Source organism: Psammomys obesus, unplaced genomic scaffold, assembly GCF_907164565.1.
Source record: "Psammomys obesus unplaced genomic scaffold, mPsaObe1.curated_primary_1811, whole genome shotgun sequence".
Taxonomy (NCBI): Eukaryota; Metazoa; Chordata; class Mammalia; order Rodentia; family Muridae; genus Psammomys; species Psammomys obesus.
The window spans coordinates 30,324,072-30,345,302 of record NW_026587216.1 but is presented as its reverse complement, the minus strand read 5'-3'; the positions used below and the strand labels follow the sequence as shown (position 1 = coordinate 30,345,302).

The following is a 21,231-nucleotide window of genomic DNA, read 5'->3' as shown; positions in this document are numbered from 1 at the left end:
TTTATTTATTTATTTATTTATTTATTTATTTATTTATTTATTTATTTGGTTGGTTTTCTTAGTGTCTGTTTTCTCTCTAGTTATAATAAAAGTGTGGCAGTGTTTGCTGCCTGTAGGAACATCTTCTTTGTCATAGTATGTTTGGGCACTGTGGGTTCCAGTTAAAAGGTGTTTCTGGCAATTGGGTCTTACTACACAAGAATAGGCATGGGCTTTTGGAAGTTGAAGTGCTTCACAAGCGTGAGAATAACAGGGCATTACACAAGGCTCTTCTTAGTTAATCCACTGGGAATGGCAGCAGGGACTGTGGAGAGATCATAGCAGAAGGTCTGCTACAGAGCTGGCAGTGAGGCTGGAGGATTGGACTCGGACAAACAAAGGAAGGCGTGAGCCTCTAAACTGGCCTATTTGCTTTAATGGTCAGAGTGGCCTGTGGGTTACCAGGGGGTGCCTGCCGGAGGTGGAGGATGGGACAATGTAGTGAATTGGAAGAAGGAATTTTGGAGGGGAAGATTTGTGTGTTCTACTGGAGGTGGGTGCAGAACAGAAAGGAAGGCTGTAGCAGCTGTTCTGCTGCAGAGCTGGAATGAGACCAATGAGACCGGGTGATTAACTCAGAGGAGAACAGAGAGAAGTGAAGATCTGCAATTAACCTACCTGATTCTCTGACAGAAGTACACATCTTGCTTTTTAAAATTCAAGTCTTCCACCATATTTCATCAAAATACTAAATAATAATTTCAGTTGTTTGCTCAGAAAAGACGATTAGTGTGGGTTCCCAAACCTTTAATTACTATGTAATCATATTATATTTGTAATAAAGCTATTTTTAGTGTTTATAGGTTTTAAAATGACTAAAATGCGTTGAATCTTTTAAAAATTTTTCCATTTTATTACATAAACTTTAATGGCTGTATGGTAAAAACAATTGTAGATTTTTAGAGAATATTTGAAATGAGCAGTTTCCTACTTAGGCAAATTGATTTATCTGTATTATTAACAGCTTCCATAAACACGGCATATTTATTATATTTTCTGAAATGGCTGATGTACTGATACCTAATGAAAATGTTATTAATACTTCCTTGGTTTCCCTTTGTGGTCTCCCTTAGTACCTGATTTTCATCCATGGCATTCCACTACATTCATTCCTCCTATCATCTTGCCTCCTCTTGGTTGAACCCTTTCCCACACTTTCCTTGGGCTTAAAGAAACTGACAATGCTAAAAATTACCCAGACACTTACCAATGCAATTCCACTGAGAGTATTACTGAATGTTTTCATAATTAAATTACAGTTATTGATTTCTGGGGATAAAGGCACAAAGTGACACATCATTATTATCCCTTCCGATCAGAAACATCACTAATCACCTGCCAAGTGGCAAAGGTAATGTGCATAAATTTCTCCAATGTAAAGTTTTCCTTTCTCTAATTCTATGCCTTCTGCTCCTTGGAGAAACATCACAATGAGCAGGCCCTCCCATCTTTGAGGGGTGGGTGAGCTGTTTGTGTCATTAGAGTTATTCTCTAGAGCATGTATATCTGATATTTCCTACTTATTGATCACATTTTTTACCTTAAGCCCATGAATCTGATAGTGTAAGATAATATGTGTGTGTATATACATCTTTCTATTCATAACCATCTGTAGCTCCATGTGACGAACTAGTATTCTTAGAGCCATTTCCTCTTCAATGATAATACCCTTGTCTTTTTATCTGAGTTCTGATTTGACAATGAGAAGCTTTAATTCATGTAGTCAGTTGGGTAATTCCATTTTTGGTAGCCAAATCCATATTGATGGCATGTCACAATATATAATGCAATTTTAGTAACTATAATATAGTTAATTTTGCCTTTAATCTTACAGGATAAAGAGCTCAAAAGTCCATGGCCTTCATTTGTGCTACGATACCTCAATGCCTTCTCCATGTGAGCATACCTGCAATCTCATGAAGAATCCAATATAATGACATAAATGTTGGCCGAATATATATGGCCAAATATATATATTTGTTCCATAGACAGCCATCACATAAAATTAGACAGCTGCAGCACTACCACCTATACCCAAGATATGCTTGTCAGACAGTAAGGAGGAATTTTTATTCCAGTGAGAACTTCAAGGATGGCCCTTAGCTTTCTCACTTATTTAGAGAAAGAAATGCTATTATATAATCTTTGATCCCAGTGATGTGAAGGAAAATCAGTAACAAGAAAACTTAGAAAAAGTATGGAAGAAGAAGGAACAGAAGGAGAGAGAAGATGAGGAGAAGGGGGAGGAGAAGCAAAGTGAGAACTGAGTAGAGTTAGAGGAGGACAACGAAGGTGATGTAAGCAGGTCAGATGAAGAGAGGAATGGAAAGAAGGAGAGAATTGTCTGTCCCCAAAGGATGAGCTTGAAACAGAAGGAACATTACTAAACTCTTTCTATGAGGCCACAGTCACCTTGATACCTAAACCACACAAAGACCCAACAAAGAAAGAGAACTATAGACCTATCTTTCTATGAACATTGATGCAATAATATTCAATGAAATACTTGCAAACTGAATCCAAGAACACAGCAAAGATATCATCTACCATGACCAAATAGGCTTCATCCCAGGCATACAGGATTGTTCAGTATACAGAAATCCATCAATGTAATCCACCATATAAACAAACTGAAGGAGAAAAACCATATGGTCATCTCCTTAGATGCAGAAAAAACATTTGACAAAATTCAACACACATCCATTTTGAAGTCTTGGAGAGATCAGGGATACAAGGCATATACCTAAACATAGTAAAGGCAATATACAGCAAGCCTATAGTCAACATCAAACTCAATGGAAAAAAAAACTTAAATCAATCCCACTGAACTTAGGGACAAGGCAAGGCTGCCCACTCTCTCTGTATCTCTTCAACATAGTACTTGAAGTACTAGCTAGATCAATAAGACAACTGAAGAAGATCAAGAGGATACAAATCGGAAAGGAAGAAGTCAAAGTGTCACTATTCATAGATGATATGATAGTATACATGAATGACTCCAATAATTCAACCAGAAAACTCCCACAGCTGATAAACAAATTCAGCAATGTGGTTGGATACAAAATTAACTCAAAGAGTCAGTAGCCCTCCTGTATATTTGCTCAACCATGTTTGTAGCAACTTTATTTGTAATAGCCGGAACCTGAAAACAACCCAGATGTCCATCAACAAAGGAATGGATACAGAAATTGTGGTATTTTTACAGAATGGAACACTACTCAGCAATCAAAAAGGAGGAAATAATGAAATTTGCAGGTAAATGGTGGGATCTAGAAAAGATCATTCTGAGTGAGGTATCCCAGAAGGAGAAAGACACACATGGTATATACTTGCTTATATAGACCTACAAGATATAATAAACATAATGAAGTCTATACACCTAAAGAAGATAAACAAGAAAGAGGACCCAGGGTAAGATGATCAATCCTCACTTAGAAAGACAAATGGGAGGTGCATTGGACATATAAGAAAATAAGTAACAGGACAGGAGCCTGCCTCAGAGGGCCCCTGAAAGACTCTACCTAGCAGTGTATCAAAGCAGATACTAAGACTCATAACCAAACCTTCAGCAGAGTGCAGGGAACCATATGAAAGAAAGGGGAGTTTGTATGACAAGAAAAGGATAGGAGCTCCACAAGAACCAAATATATCTGGGTACAGGGGTCTTTTCTGAGACTGACACTCCAACAAGGACCATGTATGGATATAACCTAGAACCTTTGCTTGGATGAAGCCCATGGTAGCTCAGTAACCAATTGGTTTCCCATAGTAAGGGGAACAGGGACTATTTCTGACAGGAACTCAATGGCAGGCTCTTTGACCTCCCCACCCCCCAAGAAAGGAGCAGTCCTGCTAGGCCACCAAGGAGGACTTTGCAGCCAGTCCTGAAGATACCTGATAAAACAGGGTCAGATGAAAGGGGAAGAGGTCCTCCCCAATCAGTGGATTTGGAAACGGGCAGGGAGGAGATGAGGAAGGGAGGGAGGGAGGGATTGGGAGGGAATAAGAGAGTGGGATACAGCTGGGATACAGAGTTAATAAAATGTAACTAATATATATATGTCAAACAGGCTGAGAAAGAAATTAGGAAAACAAAACACCTTCACAATAGCTACAAATAACATAAAGTACCTTGCTGTAACTCAAACCAAGCAAGTGAAAGACCTGTTTGAAAAAAACTTCAAGTCTCTGAAAAAGAAATTGAAAAAGATATCAGAAGATGGAAGATCTCCCATGCTCATGAATCCATAGGATTAACAGTGAAAATGGCCATCCTGCCAAAAGCATTCTACAGAATCAATGCAATTCCCATCAAAATACCATCACAACTCTTACAATCCTTGAAAGAACAATTCTCAACTTCATATGGAAAAACAAAAAACTCAGAATCGCTAAAACAATCCTGTGCAATAAAAGAGTTTCTGGAGGTATCTTCCCCCCGATCTCAAGCTGTACTATAGAGAAAAAATAAAATAAAAACTGCATAGTACTGGCATAGAAACAGAATAGTAGATCAATGGAATCAGATAGAAGGCCCAGAAATAAACCCGCACATCTATGGATACTTAATTTTTGATGAAGAAGCCAAAACCATACAATGGAAAAAAAGACAGCATCTTCAACAAATGGTCTAGTCTAACTATATGTCCACATGTAGACAAATACAAATAGATCCATATCTGCCACCCTGTAAAAAACTAAAGTCCAAGTAGATCAAAAGCCTTGACATAAAATCAAACATAATCAATCTGTTAGAAAAAAAAATTGGGGAAGAGCCTTAAACACATTGGCACAGGAGACAACTTCCTGAACAGAATACCAAAAGCACAGGCTCTAAGATCAACAATTAATAAATGGGACCCCATGAAACTGAAAAGCTTCTGTAAAGCAATGGACACTGTCAATAAACAAAACAACAGAGTACAGAGCTAAACAGAGAATTCTCAGTAGAACACTATCAAATGGAGGAGAAACACCTAAAGAAATGTTCAATGCCCTTAAGTCATCTGGGAAATGCAAATGAAAACAAAGCTGAGATTCCATCTTACACTCATAAGAATGGCTAAGACTAAAATCTTCAGTAAAAACACATGCTGGAGATGTTGTGGAAAAAGGGAATCCTCCTCTATTGCTGGATGGAGTGCAAACTTGCACAACCACTTTGGAAATCATCTGGCACTTTGTCAAACAACTGGGAATAGCGCTACCTCAAGACCCAGCTATACAACTTCCTGGGTGTATACCCAAATCTCAACCATTCAACAAGGACATTTACTTAACTATGTTCATGGCAGATTTATTCATAATAGCCAGAATATGGAAACAACCTATATGTCCCTCAACAAAAGAAGGGATACAGAAATTGTGGAACATTTGAGCAATGGAATACTACTCAGCTATTAAAAACAAATTAAATTTGCAGGCAAATTGGTCGAATCAGAAAAGATCATCCTGAGTGAAGTAACCAAGAACCAGAAAGACAAGCATGGTACATACTCACTTATAAGCAGATATTAGCCATATAATATAGGATAATCACACTACAAGCTACAAATCAAAAGAAGCTAAACAACAAGAAGGACCCTAGGGAGGATGCTTAATTCTCAATCACAGGCCAAACGGGATAAACACAGAAGTGTTGGAAGAGAGGGAAGAGGACAGGAGCCTACCATAAATATCCTCTGAAAGGCTCCACCATATTGAAGCAGATGCAGAGACTCACAGCTAAACTTTGGGCAGAGGGCAGGAAGTCTTGTGGGAGGGGGGTGGAGAGAAGGACCTGGACGGGACAAGAGCTCCAGAAGGAGACCAACAAAGCCAAAAAATCTGGGTCCAGGAGGGGCTTCAGAGACTAATGCACCAACCAATGACCATGCATGGACAGGACCTAGACCCCATACTCAGATGTATCCCATAGGCAGCCAGTCTCCATGTGGGTCCCTGAGTAAGGGGAGCAGAGCTGTCTCTGACATGAACTTTGTTGCCTACTCTTTGATCATTTCTCCCTGGCAATGCAGCCTTGCCTGGCCACAGAGGAAAAGTATCCAGGCAGTCTTGATTAGATTTCATAGTCTACAGTCAGATAGCAAGGGAAGAGGCCTACCCCTTTCACTGGACTAGGGAAAGGGGATTGAGGGAAGAGAGAGGGAGCAAGGAACTGGGAGGATATAAGGGAGGGGGTTACAATAGGGTTATAAAGAGAATAAATTGTAAAAAAAAAAAATAGAAACAAATTTAAAAATACTTCCACTGAAAATCTGAAATTTATACTTAGTCCTATAAATCAAACATGGTTTTCAGGCTTTTCTCAAGCATTCTCTTCTTTGTGTATTTTTGTTCTTATTTACATCTGAAATAATTATGGCTTTCTATATTTGACTGGATTTTTTTTGTTGGTGGTGGTGCTGTTGACTTTAGTTTGATCAGATTTTATTGATTTTTTTTCCATTACATTCACAGAGAGTCTCTGGCCACTTTCCCAGACAAAGTAAGCCTTGGGAAGCCTAAGAGGGACCTTTCCACTGCTTCTCTCTCTATGAGGAAGGAACTGGGGTGGGAGTTTGACAGTTAAGACAAGAGCATTTGCCACTAGGCTGCTCAGAATAGCAAGCCAATGATCATATTTTCAGAAGCTTGTCCTGGCTACTCTGAAATCTACATTTGCTGTTTAGAAAAATATTAATTCTTTTGGTGGGTTTTATGTAAAAATAGACTTTTAGCAAAAAGACATTTTCATATAGTTACTATTTATTTTATTTTTATACAAGTTGGATAACGTAGTGTCAAAAGATGCCATTTTCTTTTAAATGTTTGGTCATTCTCTAGTCCAGGTTAGCAACCCTCCATTTTTAACCTAGGATTACAAACATAAACTGTCACACTGAGGTAAAAGTCTTGCTCAGAAACAGGTATTCAGTGGAAGGAAAAATGTGAACTCTGCAAATTCATGGTTATGTTGACTAATACTGCAACCTGTGAACTAGACAGGAAACAGATGTTATGCAGGTGTATGGGCAGAATGTGCCAGTGTGTAAAGAATGGCTTTGCTTTGCAAAATTTTCTCCTTCATGTGTACAAAAAGGATGAAACACTAGAAGTTAAATGCAAAACTTTATTTTTCTCATGTGCGGAGAACACATATTAACACACATTCTTTCATCCCTTACAAGCTAGTTTTGGGCTCCTCAGATCCCTAGATTTTGTAGCTTCAAAATGTCAGCCAAGCTTTTGTGCATCCCATTCCCAGTGCAATTCTCCTTCGGTCTTTCCATATGCACACTTCCAAAGGCACCAAGATGTCCCTTCTTTGAATGTGCTCTTTGTGCTTAGAGAACTCAGGAGCAGGACTTTGGGGCTGTTGTCTTATTGTGGCCCTCTATTCAAGATCATGAGAGATCAGGAGTCTCAGCCCAGTCCTGTTTCTCTAGCTACGTATTTCCATCTCTAGAAAACAGTTGTCTCATGTCTATGCTAGATGTCTCATGGTAGGACACTTAGGTTTTTTGTCTAGGCACAAAAAGATGCCATCTGCGACAATGAGAGGTTCAGGGAATAACACTAATTCTTTTTTTTTAATTTTTTATTAATTACACTTTATTAATTTTGTATCCCCCCATAAGCCCCTCCCTCCTCCTTTCCCTATCCCACCCTCCTTCCCCTTTCTGCATGCATGCCACTCCCCAAGTCCACTGATAGGGGAGGTTCTCCTCTCCTTTCTGATCTTAGTCTATCAGTTCTCATCAAAAGTGGCTGCATTGTCCTCTACTGTGGCCTGGTAAGGCTGCTCCCCCCTCAGGGGGAGGTGATCAAGGAGCAGGCCAATCAGATTATGTCAGAGGCAGTCCCTCTTCCCATTACTAGGTAACCCACTTGGACACTGAACTGCCATGGGCTACATCTGTGCAGAGGTTATAGGTTATCTCCACAAATAGTCCTTGGTTGGAGGACTCTGATTCTCTGGGAAGTTCCCTGTGTTCAAATTATCTTGTTCTGTTGCTCTCCTTGTGGAGTTCCCATCCCCTCCAGCTCTTACTATTTCCCACTTCTTACATAAAATTCCATTCACTCTGCCCATCAGTTGGCCATCGGGCTCAGCATCTGCTTTGACAGTCTATACTGCAGAGGCTTTCAGAGGCCCTCTGTGGCAGGTTCCAAGGTTGTTTCCTGTTTTCTTCTGGCTTTCAGAGGCCCTCTGTAGCAGGATCCGAGGTTGTTTCCTATTTTCTTTTTCTTCTGATGTCCATGTTTGTTTACTAAATTGGAGTCTCTCCTTCCACCCACTTGCCTGGGCCATGAATTTTTGCCAGCTACATGACCTCTTCAGAAGTTTTGAGCAGAGCTTTGGGCTTTGAGCCCAAGGAAGTACAGAAAAAATGCTCAGGAGAATCCATTAATGTAATTACAGGAGAAGAGGGAGATTAAGAGAATGGTAAGATAAGGCAAATTTTATTCCCAACACTTGAGGAAACACTGTTTTCATTAAACATTTGTGAAACTGATAATAAGTTCTATAATTGGTGGAGGCAGACAGAATGTGCCCAATATATCAGAAGACATATAACATGGAGAGTGCTGGCTGAAGATGGAGAAGCCAGGTCCTTGTTAGTTGAATTATTCAGTAGCCGAATTGTGTATTTAAATGGGTCTTCATTTTGTCTCTTTAAAATATGTTTATTTTATGAGTTTCAGCATCTGCTTTGATACACTGCTGGGTAGAGTCTTTCAGAGGCTTGCTGTGGTAATTTAAGTGTGTGTGTGTGTGTGTGTGTGTGTGTGTGTGTGTGTGTGTGTGTGTATAAACTGTGCTTGTGCATGTTCATGACTGTGGGGCCAGAAGAATGCATCAGATCTTATGGAGCTGGAGGAACAGCAAGTTCTAAGTCACAGGATGAACTCTCTGCAAGAGAAGTACCCACTCTTGGCCGCTGAGCCATTTTTCTAGCTTTTAAGACTCTGTTCTATCTAATGGCAAGAAAAAACTTTCACTGACATTTTTCAGAAGGATAAGTTAAAACTAAGATACAATGAGTATTTTGAAAGAATGTATAAATTGCTATAAATATTGTTAAAAGCCTACTAGCAATGTTCTGAATAATCGAAGAGGACTAGAAGCATGCTTTACCCATTCTAGAAGAAAAAGCACTAATGCTCAATGACAATAAGTCTCAGTTTCAGGAATCACTGGTTTGGTTACCACTATGAGTGCGGGAAATACATGGGCAAACAGTAAGTCTCTACAGACTCTGTAGGTGGCCGAACTGAACAAAAGTAAGCGCAACCACGTCTAAAAGGCTCTCTGCCTCCTTCCATCTGCCAAACGCAACATGAACTTAATTTATAAAGCCAAAATGCATCCCGCCTTTCTTTTCCTCAGAGACCTGCATTAAACCAATTTGTTCTCTCTCTCTCTCTCCCTCCCTCCTTCCTTGCTTATCTCCCTATCTCTCATCCTTTCTTTTTTTTTAAATATCCTATATAAACTGGGTCCTAAAACAACCCTGTAGCATGGTTCATTCTCTGTGTAGTTCTCTTATGCATCTGCATGTAAATACAGCACTTTATTTTCTGCTATTAACTAATCTCTTATCCCAAAGCATAGTACTACAAGAATCTGTGTGAGTGGTTTTGTTTACCAGAGCCTTATATTAATTTCTGATTGTCCATCACACTGTAAGATGATTCAGAAAATATGCTGTACATGGGAATAATGGCCTAAAACTCACTTGCCATAATTATGCCTTTGATGTTATCCCCTATTTATTACATGATTAAAGCAAAATGTTTTCTTTTCTTTGATGATTTGCCCTTAATGTTTCCCATGCTCAAGACTGGTCACTCTGCACTGCTCCTTCCCACCCACGCTGCCTCCCGTGTGGCTGTCTGCATTAGTCTCTATCAGTCTTCGATTCTGCGCACTAGTGTGGTGGGGATTAACACCACCAATCTTAGCTAGATGTGTACCGCACAAGCTACAGTAATGGCCTGCCTGGCAGGACAGGCCTACTAGTTAAATACGGGTACGAACATCATTGGAGTAACTAACCACCTTCTGGCTAGATTTCAGTCATAGGTCCAGAAGCTACAATCCAAACCTGATACCAATATCACAAGAACCTATGACTACTCATGCCATATATCTTATTATTCTGCTAAATGAACATAGGATTAAACCAGCTTCTAGTGAATTTATATTCACACCCAAATATCCATATGTTTTTCAAACATTTCATAGACAGCGCAGTCCCTCCTCTCACGGGTCAGGATTCTTAGAGGAAAAGGATGTAGAAGGAGTGTAAGGGCCAGAGGAGGTAGATGGTTAAAAGGAAGCAGTTTTTTCCCCCTAAACACAGCAAGGCAGCTCTGCATTAAAACCAGCAGTGGTTGCAATCGCATGCACAAGACCTGTACAAACCCTAGGCAGACCAAGTCTTAGCATGAAGACACCAAGTACCATGGAGCTATTGGCAACTGATAGCTACTGGGAAGAGCGTTAGTTTTCTCTAAGAGTATAGCCTCTGAGAGTTGACCATGTTCCAGCGGAAGCACCTCTATCCAGAAATGCTTGGGCAGCACAAATCAATATTGTTTTTAGGACACAAGACTGGATGGGGCTAATGGCCTGGGAGGAGTTAGTGGACGGTAGGCAAACATAATCAAAACAAGTATGAAAATTTCTACAAACTAATAAAATCATCTACTAAATATGCATAAAAGTGCTTGAATTATAAAATGTCTAGGGTAGAAATCAACTCATCTTTTAGGGAAATGCAACTTAAACTTTATTATGAAAATAAATCTCCATGGAGTTATGTTAGGAGGCAGATTTTAATTAGCTGTCCCTTCATAGGAAAGCATGCTCCTGAGAAATTAAGGAAACACTACTCATTCTTTTATCACACTTATTACCCAGGCCTCAGATTATTCATTTTCTCATAAAAATCGATGTCAGTGGTGAAGAAACACTGTGGCCTCTGCCCTGTGCCTGTGAAGCCTTTAGTTCAGTTACAGCCAGTGAGTTTACAGTCTTCATCATCTTACACATTTACGTACAATTTTGAACTATTTCAGTCACTTTGAATACATCACAGGGGGAACTGACTTTCAGTACAGAAACTCTTGAGGAACTGTCACATTAATTAAAACCTAAAAGATACGAGAAAAGACACCGAAGAATAATTTCATGGTGACAGTGATTAAATCATGTTTGTACACATATTTCATAGCCACTAACTCCCTTAAGATAATTCTTATGTTAAGACTCCTTTAACAAACGTCCTTGTTGTGTACTTGAGCAAATTTTGGATATATGCCTAGGAGTGGTATAGCTGAGTCTTGAGGAAGCACTATTCCTAATTGTCTGAGAAAGTGCCAGATTGACTTCCAAAGTGGTTGTACCAGTTTACATTCCCACCAGCAATGGAGGAAGGTTCTCCTTTCTCCACAACCTCTCCATCATCTGTTGTCCCTTGAGTTTTTCATCTTGGCCATTCTGATGGGTGTAAGGTGAAATCTCAGGGTCTTTTTGATTTGGATTTCCCCAATGGCTAATGAGGTTGAGCATTTCTTTAAGTGTTTCTCTGCCATTCGATATTCCTCTACAGAGAGTTCTCTGTTTAGCTCTCTTCCCCATTTTTTAATTGGATTACTTGGTTTGTTGCTTTTCAGCTTCTTTAGTTCTTTATATATACTCGATATTAGCCCTTTGTCAGATAAAGGGTTGGTGAAGGTTCTTTCCCAATCTGTAGGCAGTCGTTTTGTTTTGATGACGGTGTCCTTTGCTTTACAGAAGATTTTCAGTTTCATGAGGTCCCATTTATTGATTGTTGCTCTTAGAGCCTGTGCTGTTGGTGTTCTGTTCAGGAAGTTGTCTCCTGTGCCAAGGAGTTCTAGGCTGTTCCCCACTTTTTCTTCTAACAGATTTAGAGTATCAGGTTTTATGTTGAGGTCTTTGATCCACTTGGACTTTAGTTTTGTACAGGGTGATAAATATGGATCTATTTTCATTTTTCTGCATGTAGACATCCAGTTGGACCAGCACAATTTGTTGAAGATGCTGTCTTTTTTTCCAATGGTTTTGGCTTCTTTGTCAAAAATCAAGTATTCAGCTTTATTTGTAATAGCCAGAACCAGAAAACAATCTAGATGTCCATCAACAGAGGAATGCATACAGAAATTGTGGTACTTTTACACAATAGAATACTACTAAGCAATCAAAAAGAATGAAATCATGAAACTTGCAGGCAAATGATGGGATCTAGAAAAGATCACTCTGAGTGAAGTATCCCAGAAGGAGAAAAGACAAACATGGTATATACTCGCTTATATAGACCTACAAGATATAATAAACATAATGAAATCTATACACCTAAAGAAGATAAACAAGAAAGCTGACACAGGGTAAGATGATCAATCCTCACATAGAAAGACAAATGGGAGGTGCATTTGATGTATGACAGGAGTCTACCGCAGAAAGCATCTGAAAGATTCTACCTAACAGTCTTTCAAAACAGATACTAAGACTCATAACCAAACCTTCAGCAGAAGGGGAGTTAGTATGATGTGGGAAGGATAGGAGCTCCACAAGGACCAAATATATCTGGGTACAGGAGTCTGAGACTGACACTCCACCAAGGACCATGTATGGATATAACCTAGAACCTTTGCTTGGATGAAGCCCGTGGTAGCTCAGTAACCAATTGGTTTCCCATAGTAAGGGGAACAGGGATTATTTCTGACAGGAACTCAATGGCAGGCTCTTTGACCTCCCCACCCCCCAAGGGAGGAGCAGTCCTGCTAGGCCACCAAGGAGGACTTTGCAGCCAGTCCTGAAGATACCTGATAAAACAGGGTCAGATGAAAGGGGAGGAGGTCCTCCCCAATCAGTGGACTTGGAAAGTGGCACGGTGGAGATGAGAGAGGGAGGGAATAAGGGAGTGGGATACAGCTGGGATACAGAGTAAATAAAATGTAACTAATAATAAAAAAATTAAATTAAATTAAAAAAAAAAAGACTCCTTTAAGCACCCAATCAATAGATGATAAAAACGGTAAGGTAAGCAGAGCTTCCAAAGTTATTTCGATTCAGCCTTCTCTTACTAACAAAACTGAGAGATGTTGTTCATTTTCTAAATATGCCAAGGAACCTGCCTAAATTTAGAATATAACTATTTTTCAAACCTATGTAAATTATTGCTTTCATGGTCACGCAAATGTTTATTGAAAGGTTATAATGTTAAAGGCTCAGGATAAAGTATAATGTGAAGTATACAAAAGAGACTGGTCATTGTCTCCAGTGGTTTAAAAAAAAGTTTAAACTTGGTATTAGGATAAAAGTACTATTGAGGGTGGATTTAGAGCACTAACTTTCTGTCTTTAAGGGACTGGAATCCTATTCATAAAGTAGTCATTGTGCTTATATCTTGAAGTGTGTACTCCATGTTTTCATCTAGGAGTTTCATTATTTCAGGTTAATAGTGAGGGCTTTGATCTGGAGTTTATTTTCATACTGAGTAAGAGTTCTACAGTGGAGCATGATGCCAGAATGACTATGGCAAGCAAGACTCCTGAGGCAGCTAGACGCCATAGCAACTCCAGGTGTCCCACATCAGGCCACAGTTGACAGTATGCTATTGGTGCATGGATGAGAGATGCTGCAGCCAAGCTGGTACCCCTCAGACATGGGCTATCTGTGTTCCCCACATTTTGGCAAATAGCATCATTAGCAACTTTAAATCAAATCATTGCCAAGGGCCTACACAAGAAACAATTCACAAAACCAGTCTCTACAGTTCTTTCGTAAGAATGAATACCGGCGTTGTAATTCACATCAATTCACATGAAACACCTTAATAAATACCCATGACTGAGAATCGAACTACAGAAATAATTTATGCTTCATGGCTTTGGAGCCTGGAAGCTAAGAGGAAGAAAATAGCTTTGACTTTCATGAGATGTCTCTTTATGGCTTACAGACGGCCTCCATCACCCTCTCCCCACACAGGCTGAAGAGGAAACACTAAGTGATACTTTCCTCTCTCTTAAAGGTTACTACCGTTGCCAAACTATGATTTCCCCCTTGCCACACCTAAGTAACTCCCAAAGTTTATAATTCATCCAGCATCAACTTTGATATCCAAAATTTCATCTAAATATTTCTGAAATTCAATATGTATGAGGCTTTCATACTTGTGCATAATGCAAAAATATTTTCCAAATGTGAACCTGGGGCAACAGAAATATCACATGCTTCCAGACATCATACAGACCTTTTCACTGCAAAGGAAAAATAGTGATGGATCTTTAACAAACAAACCAACAAAACAACTAGGAAGAAAGGTTTCATTATATGTTAAGGTTCATTGATAATGCTCTTTGTCTTCTTGTGCTGCTAGACAAAATGACCCCACTTTTTCCTAGTTAATACTTTATATTTTGGAACTAAAAGACAAATAATGTGCCTTGCTTCTGTGGCAGCAAGTAGAAGCCCCAGGAACCTCTAAATCACATTGGATGTATTATTCCCTCTTCTTGAAAAATACTATAGATACTACATCTATTATTTGTCCCTATATATTTAAAGATACTAAGTCCAGAGACTTTCATTGAGATGTAGAGAGTTTGGATCTATCTTTATTATTATCATCATCATTATCATTATCATTTACAAGTTCTTTACAGCAGAGTTTTATATATAAACATGTACATGTGTACATGTATGTATGTGTACATATATGTGTACATATGTATACATGATTTCTACTTTGATTAGAAGATGCAAACAAGGCCACGTGCAATATAAAGTGGAAATAAGGAACATCTGATTGGGAGTCTAGAAAAATACTTATCCTTGTGCAGCTCCTGGGTTAATAGAGGGACAAATTGCTAGTGACAAAATTATCAATGAGGCCATCAAAGATCTGTGATGTATGAAAGTCTTCCTTTTTTATTCATGTTTTCTCCACACCCTTTACTTTACCTAGCAGTGCATTTTCCCACTATAAAGCACTTTTTTATTGCTGGGCTCTACTGAGATTACTCCATGAAACCAAATATCACATTCTTTATGCCTAACCAAAGTCTGGATAGCTACAGTCTAGCAAACATTTCAGAACAATCTTCTCAAAACATAGCATTAGTAGAATAAGAATTTCTCAAATCTCTAAGTACTACATCCTCTTTGTTGAGCATATTTTTCTTTGAATTATCTTTTCTTGCAGGTTAATACAAACAGCAATGAAGAGTGAAGTCATTCTTTGAAGACTTAGTTTAGGAATGGCCTGTGCCAATAACCAAGTTCTCAACACGCTTTGCTTCTCTATTTTCAATAGCTGGAAAACAGAAACAGCCTAAATGTTCATCAACTGATGCACAGAAAATTAAAATGCAATACATTTACACAACTAAATATTATTTAGCTATTAATAAAAACCATGGAATAAAATTTGTAGGTAAATGAGTTGGGATGGACACAACGAGAATGAGTGAGTTATCCCAGCCTTATAAGGACAAATGTTGCATTTTTCTCAAAATACTCTTTCTCTCCATATATTAGAGATAAATAATTTAAATAATCTGTTTAATACTTCAAATAATTAATTTGAAATGAATGTACTCCATATGTGCATATATATGAAGAGATAGTTATGTAGAGATATAGGTTAGGAGTGATTGCTTGATTCCCTGCTCAACATGAGGCCACTCCAGGCATGAGAACTCAGGTAGGCTGCCTGTCTGCAGACTTCCCCCACTCTCTTCTTGCTCTACTGCCCTCACCCTATAGCCAGTGTCTCCCCACCTTTCATCATTGTGACCCAGCCCCCAACTCAGGTAGGAATTTCTTGCTTGAAAAGAGGCTACGATAGCAAACAAGTCCAGGTAGACCACCTACCTGTGAATTCCCCCAATTTCTCAGTACCAGCTATCCTATCTCTAATCTTCCCATGCCTTCTTGTCACCATGTCCCAGCACCTCACTAAAAGGGTAACGCTGGCCACCTGAAGCCCAGTCCCTAACCCATGTGGAGACCCTACTCAACCACAGGACAAAACAGCCAGAGGACAAGAGAAAAAAACAGAAATCACGAAACAAAACATCCATCCAACAAAGACAAACTCAGAAATTGGCACCCGCACCTAAACCCAGATACATAAATGCCAGCATAAGAACACAATAAGAGCCAAACCAGTATGACACCACTAGACCCTAGCTATCCTACTACAACAAGCCACGAATACTACCACAGCTGAAGTACAAGAGAAATACCTTAAAAACAACTTAACAAAGCTCACAGAGGCCCTTAACAAAGACATGAATAAACCCAACAAAGAAATTCAGGAAAATACCAACAATTAGAGGAAATTAAATAAATCTTTTTTTTAAATAAAGATTATTTATTTAAATAAATATAATTAATGGCCAGTCTTCTAATGAAAGTAAATAAAATCCATTAGAGGACAATTTCTGACACAGAATTAAAAAAAAAAAAGAATTTATCTTTTCACATCATATTTACATCACATGCCACTGGTTGATTTGCTCACTCCAATATGATAATGGCCCTTTTCACCTTCACTCTGGCATATGACTGCACAGGCTCTTTCACTTCCTTCTAGAAAACTTTATGGCAAAACAATGAAGAAACAAGCATGGCTATAACTTTCACTTTATAGCTAGTCACACCACATGGTTGGTGTCCACACATTCTAATTCTGAAATTTTAAACCTTCAGCAAGTGTTTTAGTTGCACAATTCTTTATATGGTTGGGTTACCGAAAGTCTCGGTTGTAGAATTTTTTCCTTTTTGCTTTCTTGCTCTGATTTAGTTGTTGTAGTCCTTCTATTAGTTTAAATTGTACATACACTAAGTCTACAACATGGAGACTTTGCACATATTCCAAATATACCATCTTTTTTCATGCGTATGAAACACTAAACTTCCTCTTATTAGCGACCAGGCACTAGTCACCCCAGAGAACATCGTAAGTTTTGTCCTTGAATACCCATATCTGCGGCTGTCAGGATGAGGAGTTGTCACTCTTAACTTCAGTCTTAATGCCATCATTGTTTCCTGTTGAATTATGTTTTTCTCTGAAATTAGTACTTCCAGATCAGTGGGATAAATTCCAGGCAGAAGGAATCCAATGTTCTAGAGTATGTAGTGCCGAATATCAGTGAATGGTGGTCTTCCCATGTTCACACCATGGGTACAGAGCCTGCCAATGACATCCAAGAGGTAACATTGCACACTGAAAATGCCTCCAAGGAAAATCATCATACTGCAGCTGTCTTTAAGAAGCTATTTCACTTTTCTATCAGGCCCGGGGCTACAGGACGTCAAAAAATGTTTAAAGATGAATGAACATGATCAATCTCTGTTGGATTCAAATGAACGAATCAAGTCCTTTGAGTAACTTCTTTTTCTACAAAGTGATATTCTTGTTTAAATGAAAGATTTTGTAAGACATCAACACGGTAGATCAGACAAATTTTAAGTCCATTGATGGTACGTTCGATAGAAAACTATATGCAAAGAGACCAGATCACATCTCACACTTCCAGGAGAGCACTAGCCCACTGCATACAAACTGCCACTGAGAAGCTCTTAGAGAGCCCGAATTATTGGTGCCATATTGAGTATTCACTATCAGTCTCTGTTTTGGTGAGAGTGCACATTCAGTGGTAAATACAACAACACATCCTGGGTTACTGGTGGTATATGTATGACCAAATCTGTGAGCAGCCTCCTTCTATGGCATGAAGTAACTTTTTTAATGGGTATTGTCATAGAACCCAGGAAAAAGAGGTATGTAGCCACCAGCTGGATCATTCCTATCCATTCAAAGAGGATCATCCTGAGCGAGTTAACCCAGAAGTAGAAAGACACACGTGGTATATATTCACTCATAAGTCAATATTAACCATATAATATAGGATAAACATACTAAAATCTATGTTCCTAAAGACCCTAAACAACAAGGAAGACCCTAGGGAAGATGCTCAATCCTCATTCAGAAAGACAATTGCGATAGACATTGGAAGCATGAAAATGCATGGAGAGGACCTAAATCCCAGGCTCAGATGTAGCACATAGACTCAGTCTCCATGTGCGGTGCCTAGTAAGGGAAGCAGGGGCTTTCTCTGACATAAACTCAGTGGCAAGCTCTCTGATGATCTTTCCCTGGTGGGTGCAGCCTTGCCAGGCCACAGAGGAAGACGATGTAACCAGTCCTGATGACATCTGATAGGCTAGGGTGAAGTTGAAGGGGAGGAAGACCTCACCTATCAGTGGACTAGGGGAGGGACATAGGGTAGAAGAGGGAGGGAGGGTAGGATTCAGGGGAGACTAGGGAGTGGTCCATACCTGGGATACAAATTGAATAAATGATAATAAATGAATTAAAAAAATAAAAAATGTCCAAAAAATTTCACAATCTTTGTCGAGTCACTTAGCCAGTTGGTCAGATTCTCAGAAAGGAGCATCACTGAAAACACAGTGACAAGTCACTGTTTGGGTAATATGATTAAATCCTTTCTGATAGGCAAAAGATGTGAAGATGCTATATAACTACTGAGAATACTCATTAGAGGTGTCTGTCAAATAAACCTTTTTTTAAAAGCCAAGAAAAAACAAATAGTTGAAGTAAACAAATAAAACTCTTCAAAAAAGATGTAGAAATGGAAATAGAAACAAAGAAGAAAACACGAACAGGAAATTCTGGAAATGAAAGATCCAGGTAAGCATACAAAAACTACAGAGTCAAGTTTCACCAAGAGAACACAAGATATGGAAGAGAGGATCTCAGGCACTGAACATATGATAGAAGAAATGGTTACATTTGATACAAAGAAATGGATACAAAGTAAGTGTCAAATATGAAAATTCCTGAACTAAAACATCCAGAGCGACAGGGACACTATGAAAAGAGCAAGCCTAAGAATAAGAAGAATAAAAAAGGGAAAGATTCCCTTTGAGCTGGGAAAGCTCAAATGTTTTTAACAATGTTTTTAACAATATCATAGAAGAAATACTAGAACCTTGCAGAACACCAAATAGATTGGACCAGAAAAGAAAGTTACTCTGATACCCAAACCACACTCTACAAAACTCTACAAAAAAGAGAATTTCAGATCAATCGCCTTTATTAGCATTGATGCAAAAAATTACTCAATAAAATACTCGCAAACTGAGCTACCATGGGCTACATCCGAGCAGAGGTTCTAGGTTATATCTATACATGGTCCTTGGTTGGTGAAACAGTCTCATAAAAGGCCCCTGTGCCCAGATATATTTGGTCCTTGTGGAGTTTCTGTCCTCTCCAGGTCATATTAACTCCCCCTTCTTTCAAATGATTCCCTGCACTCTGCTGAAGGTGTGGTTATGAGTCTCAGTATCTGCTTTGATACACTTCTAGGTAGACTCTTTCGGAGGCCCTTGGCAGGCTCTTTGACACCCCCCCCCCCAAAGGAAGGAGCAGCCCTGCTAGGCCACAGAGGAGGACTTTGCATCCAGTCCTAAAGATACCTGATAAACCAGAGTCAGATAAAAGGGGAGGAGGTCCTCCCCTATCAGTGGACTTGGAAAGTGCCAGGGAGATGAGAGAGAGGGTGGGATTGGGAGGGAATGAGGGAGCGGGATACAGCTGGGATATGAAGTTAATAAAATGTAACTAATATTTAAAAAATAATAATAAAATTTAAAAAATACTCGCAAACTGAATCCAAGAACACATTAAATATGTCATCCACCACGATCAAGTGGGCTTCATCCCAGGGATTCATGGATGGTTCAATATATGAAAATCCATCAATATATCTATCAACTAAATAAACTCAAAGAAAAAATTCACATGCTCATCTCATTAGATGCAGAAAAAGCCTTCAATTCCAATACCCCTTCATGATAAAAGTCTTGGGGAGATCAGGTATACAAGGCTATTGAAGGCAGAGGACTGGAATCACCATTATAGGTATCTTAGAAGATACACAGTTGGCCAACTGGTCTTTGCATTAGATCAAACACTCTGAATATCTTGTAGTAATGATGATTCAGTCTTGTGTGATTATGGATACATTTCTGAATGGTTATACTACTTAAGGTTAGTTAATCACCATGTACTTTGAAACTCAAATTGTGTCAAACATTTGTTCTTTTATGAAAAGGCAGAGATTTCTAGGAAAATTGTCTTTTTATTTCATACAGAGATTTAAATGAACCTTTTTAGTATCAGTGTAATCAGAAAAAAAAATCTGTAATAGTTCAGATGGAAAATGGAAGGAATTTAATGTTAAAAATGAAGTAAGTGAAAAAAGAGGAGAAATTGGTAGTTTAAATTTGGAATAAAGATTTAAAGAATCAGAGAAAGAAAGAAGAAACTGGAAATATACTGCAAATAGTAATTTTTAATTGGTAGCATTATGCTTTAAAATTACTTCTATCACATTGAAATATGTTGAAGAAGATATGGCAGAACTTGGTAGGTCTCTTCAAATTTCTTCCACACATTTAATTTAGCATTCATTTTGTTATCACTGGCAAGATTAAAGCATGTTTTAGACATATTCATACAAACATTTTAAGGCTGAAAAGGATTATTGTATGATTGATGCAAGACTCAAAACAGTGAGTTTTGAAGTAATTTTCACACTGGAAAGAAAAGAACAACCATTGTGCAAAATCTGGAGGTAAACTACAATTGTGTTTCCTTTTATAAAGGATAAATACATTTACTGGTGATCATTTCCATTACAGTAGTTTACAATGTTCAGACCCAGGTTGATTCTGTAGACTAATACATTATCCAGACTCAGTCCAGGTATCAAACACATGCTGGTGAGAGCATCTGAGTTTAAAGTGAAATTTCACTTTGGGAGTATGCAGGGCATGCATGCTGGGGGTGTATCAAATGAACACAGGTTTTGTGATTGAAGGCAGTGGACTCAGAAACAGAATCAAAGGCATGACGATGTGGGGAAATTTGATGTTCATGGTCCCAAGAAAGCCTTGGTTATAAAAGCAAAGGAAGAGGGTAAAAGAATATTCTGCAAATGGAAGGCATGGAAGTTCTGATTTCTTCAGACCTGAGGTGTATTTTGACAATGTGTTTATAGACCTTGGCAGGGCCTTTTGTTTATTTGTTTATTTATTTTTTTAGTTAGTTAGTTAGTTAGTTAGTTAGTTAGTTAGTTAGTTAGTTA

The 21,231-nt window shown here is 38.7% G+C and overlaps 1 protein-coding gene across 2 annotated transcripts in view; it reads right to left on the bottom strand.

Annotated features, from left to right (window-relative positions):
- The window catches only part of Sntg1 (syntrophin gamma 1), a 624,894-nt gene that overhangs the window by 269,945 nt on the left and 333,718 nt on the right, over nucleotides 1–21,231 (bottom strand). The window lies entirely within an intron of this gene.